Genomic DNA, 5,722 nt, shown 5'->3' with positions numbered 1-5,722 from the left:
TTCACACAATGAACCTTCACTAGTAATTGTTTCTACTTCAAGCTGTGCTTTATTAATTTTATCCTCTTCACAGTATACCTCAAAATCAAACAGTGCTCTAGTAATTTTATTCTCTTCACAATATACTTCAAAATCTGCCTCCGTATCGAAATGTAAAACGTTTTCTGTCATTGCATTAAATTCACAATCATTGGCTTTTTACAGTATCTACCAACCAACCGACTGAGATTCCCCTAATTAAGTCAAATTAAACCAACTCTTCGATTTTTCTAACCAAGAGCTTTTTACGGTGAATTCACAATCATTGGCTTTTTACAGTATCTACCAACCAACCGATTGATAACCAACCATTGGCTTTTTACAGTATCTACCAACCAACCGACTGAGATTCCTCTAATTAAGTCAAATTAAACCAACTCTCCGATTTTTCTAACCAAGAGCTTTTTACGGTGAATTCACAATCATTGGCTTTTTACAGTATCTACCAACCAACCGACTGCGATTCCTCTAATTAAGTCAAATTAAACCAACTCTCCGATTTTTCTAACCAAGAGCTTTTTACGGTTTTATTTCACCCAATGTACTCAACTTTTCGACCAGTTGTAGATCAAAAGCTTTTTACGAGTCTCTTATAGCCAATTTATAGGTCTCGTCAGACCATTGAACCTTCGAAGGTTTACCTCTTTGATTTTAATTTTTGCCCAACTCTCCGGTCTCAATGAACCAAGAGCTTTTTACAGGTCTAATTTTGATTTAATTTTTGTCGCCCAACTCTCCGATCCCAGTGGACCAAGAGCTTTTTACAGGCTAATTTAGATTTATTTTTTGTTGCCCAACTCCCCGGTCACGGCGGACCAGGAGCTTTTTACAGGCTAATTTAGATTTATTTTTTGTTGCCCAACTCCCCGGTCACAGTAGACCAGGAGCTTTTTACAGGCTTTCTTTTCACTCTGTTAACAGTTCTTATTTTGCAATTTCGTTTTACTGTTTAGTTTTCCATTATACTCTTAAGATTTCATTCAATTTACCAACAGCACTCTTGTTCTTCTTCACTCAAATATTTGGTTATGCTCAATGTGCAGAAGTTAGATATTAACAGGTCTCTGCTTACCTTATTTTTGACAGCGCGCTGTTTTGAGTGAAGGAAAAACTGGAGTCCGTCCTGTCTGCTCAATTCAAGGGAAAGTCCTCTGGCGCCACTTAGTGGATCACGTCCGGGGTCACCACTTTGTGCGTTTCAAAATCCACTAAGTAGGCAAGGAGAGGATTTAAAAGTTTAACAAGTATTTATTTAAGTAAAATCATAAGAGCATAAACGTGTACACGGGTCCAAGTTGAGCAGGCACACAGGCTTCTCTCATCAGACGGAATTTTCTGGCTTATACATGAATTCATATATCAGTCTCCAAGAGCATTTTGATTTGTTTATTAAAAGTTGGAGGAGTACCGTGGTTTAGACTTAGCGTCCCCTGGTTGGTGCACAGACTGGTCCCAGTCTTTTGGCACACGCCCTCTTCATCAGCTGTTAGGCAGACTTTAGCTATGCTGATGGTCAGAAAGAACAATGCGCCGCTGTTGCCTGTCACAGGTTGAGGAGTAACGTATTCTCATGGTCAAACTGAAATCAAACTGATATTAACTTTGTTGCTGCACTCTTGTTGCTTTCTGACCACCATCATACAGTGCTGCTGTACAACAGTACAACAGTATCCTTTTCTCATTTTGCATGACTAAGCTGTCACAGTGCTCTTCCACTAAACACACAACTATAATTCAACTATGATTTGTATCCTCATAAAGCATAGCCAGCTTGACTGATTATTTTTATTTCTTACACTACACCCCGCACTGCTACTACTGTTACTACTAGCTATGCCCTGCATTGCTATTTTTACCGAAAATGTCTTAACATTGATAGCAGCTTGAATTGAAAGTGATAATAATAATAACTAACTATATTTGGTTTAGTCGTTGCTGGTGCTGTCAACATCTTTTCTTCTGTCTGTAAATGTTAACCTGTCTCGCCGTTTCCTGTTGCTCTGCCTTTTAAAACATCTACAGTAGAAAATTAGCTGCTGACACATTTACAGAAATGTTTATTAATGTGCGTCATCCTTATAAATAAATTAATTTAAAAAAATCTGTGTAACCCCTTATTGGTTTTTGACACTGGTTAGATCACAAGAAACATTTAAACACTCAACACAGGTGTAACAAACAGCATTGATTAGACAATCTCATCTGGCGGGGAACGGGGAGGAAGAAGGAAATTAAAAAACATTTCTGACATCTACCACCTGTTGGACAAGTTTTGACATAACTGATTTTTTTTAGACTTGGACTGAAGTTATAAGGGTGTGCCGTTGTCCTCAGATCAGACGCACACAGACACATAGACTGAAGAGGAAGAAAAGAGAAGAGTAGCTTTGTCTCTGCCAGTGTTTCCTCGACACACGAAGGTGGAGAGAGTCTGTAATTCCACCTGAAGAGTTCAGCAAGTGAAAATCCTAGCAGAGGAATCTGTAAATGTTTGATAATCAGGATCACATTGTGATGTGTTTCTGTTTAACTTGACAGTAGACAGGTTTCTTCATGCTGATAAGCTGATTCAAAAAAAAAAAAAAAAAAAATATATATATATATATATATAAATATTATAAAAATATTTGAAATATTCTGTAGAATTTCTCTCTGAGTTAAATGACATCATGTACATCAACACTGTTTGATTTTAATCTGAGCTCACGTCATCAGTGAAAAATGTAGAAAATGTTAAAACTGGTCAGACGGCGTCAGTGAAACTGGCTGAGGTATGTTCAAAACAACATCTTAAAACTCTGATACACGTTCTGATACACGTTAGCCAAACGACCGGGCCAATCAGCGTTGGTTTTGAGGTGGGTTAGGTGGTGATAGACCGATGGTTTATCCAATCAGCTAACCAGTATTATCAGCCAGCGGTAGCCCTAATTCTGTTAGCCACTCGCTAATGCTTTTTTTCTCTTGGATCCTTCTTTTGGAATATGGTCCGGGAACCTGAAATGGTGCCTTTTATTCCTAAATTCTCGTTACACAAATGGCAAATATCCTTTACCGACATGTTGCTTGCATGCTGAGCTTACGAGCTATGCTTTGCCTGCAGCAGCAGGGGCGGGCTTGTGGTTGTATTTTCATACGCTTCGTGGATCTGATTGGTTGATTTGGCCCGTCTATCACCAACACAGGTGATAGACAGATTGTTCATCCAATCAAATAACCAGTATTCCGCCTCTTCCCAAAAGTTCTCCAACGGAAAGTTCCCAAATGGATATGCCGAGCAAATGCGAAGCAATCCATCTGGCGGAGTCAGGTTAGCGATGAACAGCCGTCTGGGGAAATAGTGGTCATGGCTATTCCTCAGAAAAACAAAACGACATGTACACTCCTGCAAGTTAGAGTACACTAACTAAACTCTTTAGTGCTGACAGGCTCTAAACAATCTGGCTCTAATCAATCTAAACAAAATGTTATAAATGGATAACCCTGACCGATTTCTAATGGATTTCTTGTATTTTTGGTTTTATGTGTGTTGTGTATGTCCTTGATAAATTAATACTTACTGAATGTAACAGAGTAATTTCCCAATTTGGGATTAATACAGTCCATCTATCTATCTATCTATCTATCTATCTATCTATCTATCTATCTGTCCATCTATCCGTCTATCTGTGAGATACTACACTATCTATCTATCTATCTATCTATCTGACTTGGTCAGATATATGACTTGGTAGTAAGATGGCGGAAGGTAACAGCAGAGGGGCAACTGCTCCTTCTGCTGATCATGGTGTTAGTCGGCCTCGAATAAAAAATTGATCTATGAGACTGTTGATGGGAAAACTATCGTAGAGGATGAGTTTCTTAACTTCCTCGTGGTTGAAATAAAGACTTTGAGTCAGGATGAACTAGTCCTTCTAGCGTCAAACAACTTTGAATCTGATTGGATTGAGTCCTCAAAGAAAGTGTTGTTTGAACTTTGTCCCAACACAAAGCAACGCAATGTGACTTTTAAAGGTAACCAGAAGGATGTAAACAACATCAAAAGTTGCCTTAAAGTATTAAACGAGTGTGGGGAAAACATCCCACAGTTTGTTTCCCATTACCTGGATGAATTGCCACCTGTGATGTTTAACAACATGGATTTTTCCAATCTACTCTGAAAGATGGAGCGTCTGCACAGTGAGATCTGCGCGCTGAGGCATTTAGTAAAACTCCAGGCTGATGTTGGCGAGGATCCGCGGTCTGTCACCTCCATTATTGATCACAGAGTAGCTAAAATGGAGCAGCATCTGGTGCCGTGTGTTGGTAAGAAGCATACCCAGGATATGTCGAGTGCAGTTGGAATCTCCAGCGCCATTGTAGGCCTAATGGTTGGGGCTTCTTCTGTGGACTTCTCAGGCGGGGAGTTGTCTGCGGATGTAAGCACCCTTGGGTCTCCTGAAACAGGACATTCCACGTCTGATGTCTCGGCTCCAGCAGTCTCTATGGAGGCAGCTGGGGTAGTCGGCGCTGGGATGTGTGCGGAGGCGAATGGAAGCAAAGAGACTGGTGCTTCTTCAAACTCACCTAAATCGAGCCTTGTGGTGAAGCAAGCCCAAAAACAGAGGGTTGACAGCCGGTCTGCCCCGGTAAAGCAGCGCACTGACAAACCTGCGTGCAAGAGGCCAAAGCCTGTTATTGGCACGAGTGTGCAAAGTAACATAAAAGTGGTGCGAACAAAACAGGTTAGTGTGTTTGCTCCAAAATTCTCACCGGATCTTCATGCAGAGGTGCTGTGTACATATCTTAAAGAAAACCTCAGCCGGGATGTCCATTGTGATCGTATTGTAACTGTGAACACCAGACACAGCTCTTTTAAAGTGACTGTTGAGTGCGAGGATGTTACTACGGTGTATAATCCGGAGCTATGGCCTGAAGGCTCTATTGTGCGGCGATATTATGAGCCACGCACAGCGAGAGTTAAAGGGTCCAGCACGACCATCTCTACACCTGTTGCAACGGGGCCCATTGGAGCTGCGGCCCCGCTATCTTAATCTACAAACACGCGTGTTGCATCCTATAACTGTCGGGGGCTGCGTGTTGGCAATACTGCTGGAGATAGGGTTCGACGTATGGTTGTGGATAACCTGCTGGAAAAATGCGACATTGTATGTCTGGAAGAAACTTTTTTATCCAAGCAGGATCTAGGAAAATTGAACTTTTTGTAATGACAGTTTCCATGGAGCTGGGGAATCCACAGTGGACCTTACTATGAGTATAGTGAGAGGACGGATATCAGGGGGTGTGGCTATCCTATAGCACACAAAGCTAGACTCAGTGATAAATGTCATCAGGACTGGAGTTGACTGGTGCATTGCTGTAGCCTGGATGCCAGCCGAACTTAGCCCCGCCCACAAAATTCGAGGTTGGGAAGTTCGGTCTGGAGTCGCTCCGTTGAGAAGCAATTATTGCCTGAACAGGATCTGTTCGGACCAATCAGATTGTCGGACAGATGATGAACAGTAACAGAATCAATCACGTCACCAAAGAACGCTTGGGTTGAATTTGTTGAGATGTGCAGATTCCACCATCGCGTCTGTTACAGAAGATATCGACAGCGCATTCATTTTAAAATCCTCAGCGGAGGAGCCTCAACAACTGCCCGAAAGCAAGAGAGAGAGCGTTATATGGTGGAGAGAGATAG

The sequence above is a fragment of the Perca flavescens genome, chromosome 15 (assembly GCF_004354835.1).
Source record: "Perca flavescens isolate YP-PL-M2 chromosome 15, PFLA_1.0, whole genome shotgun sequence".
NCBI classification, from domain to species: Eukaryota; Metazoa; Chordata; class Actinopteri; order Perciformes; family Percidae; genus Perca; species Perca flavescens.
Note: the sequence above shows the minus strand (reverse complement) of the source record.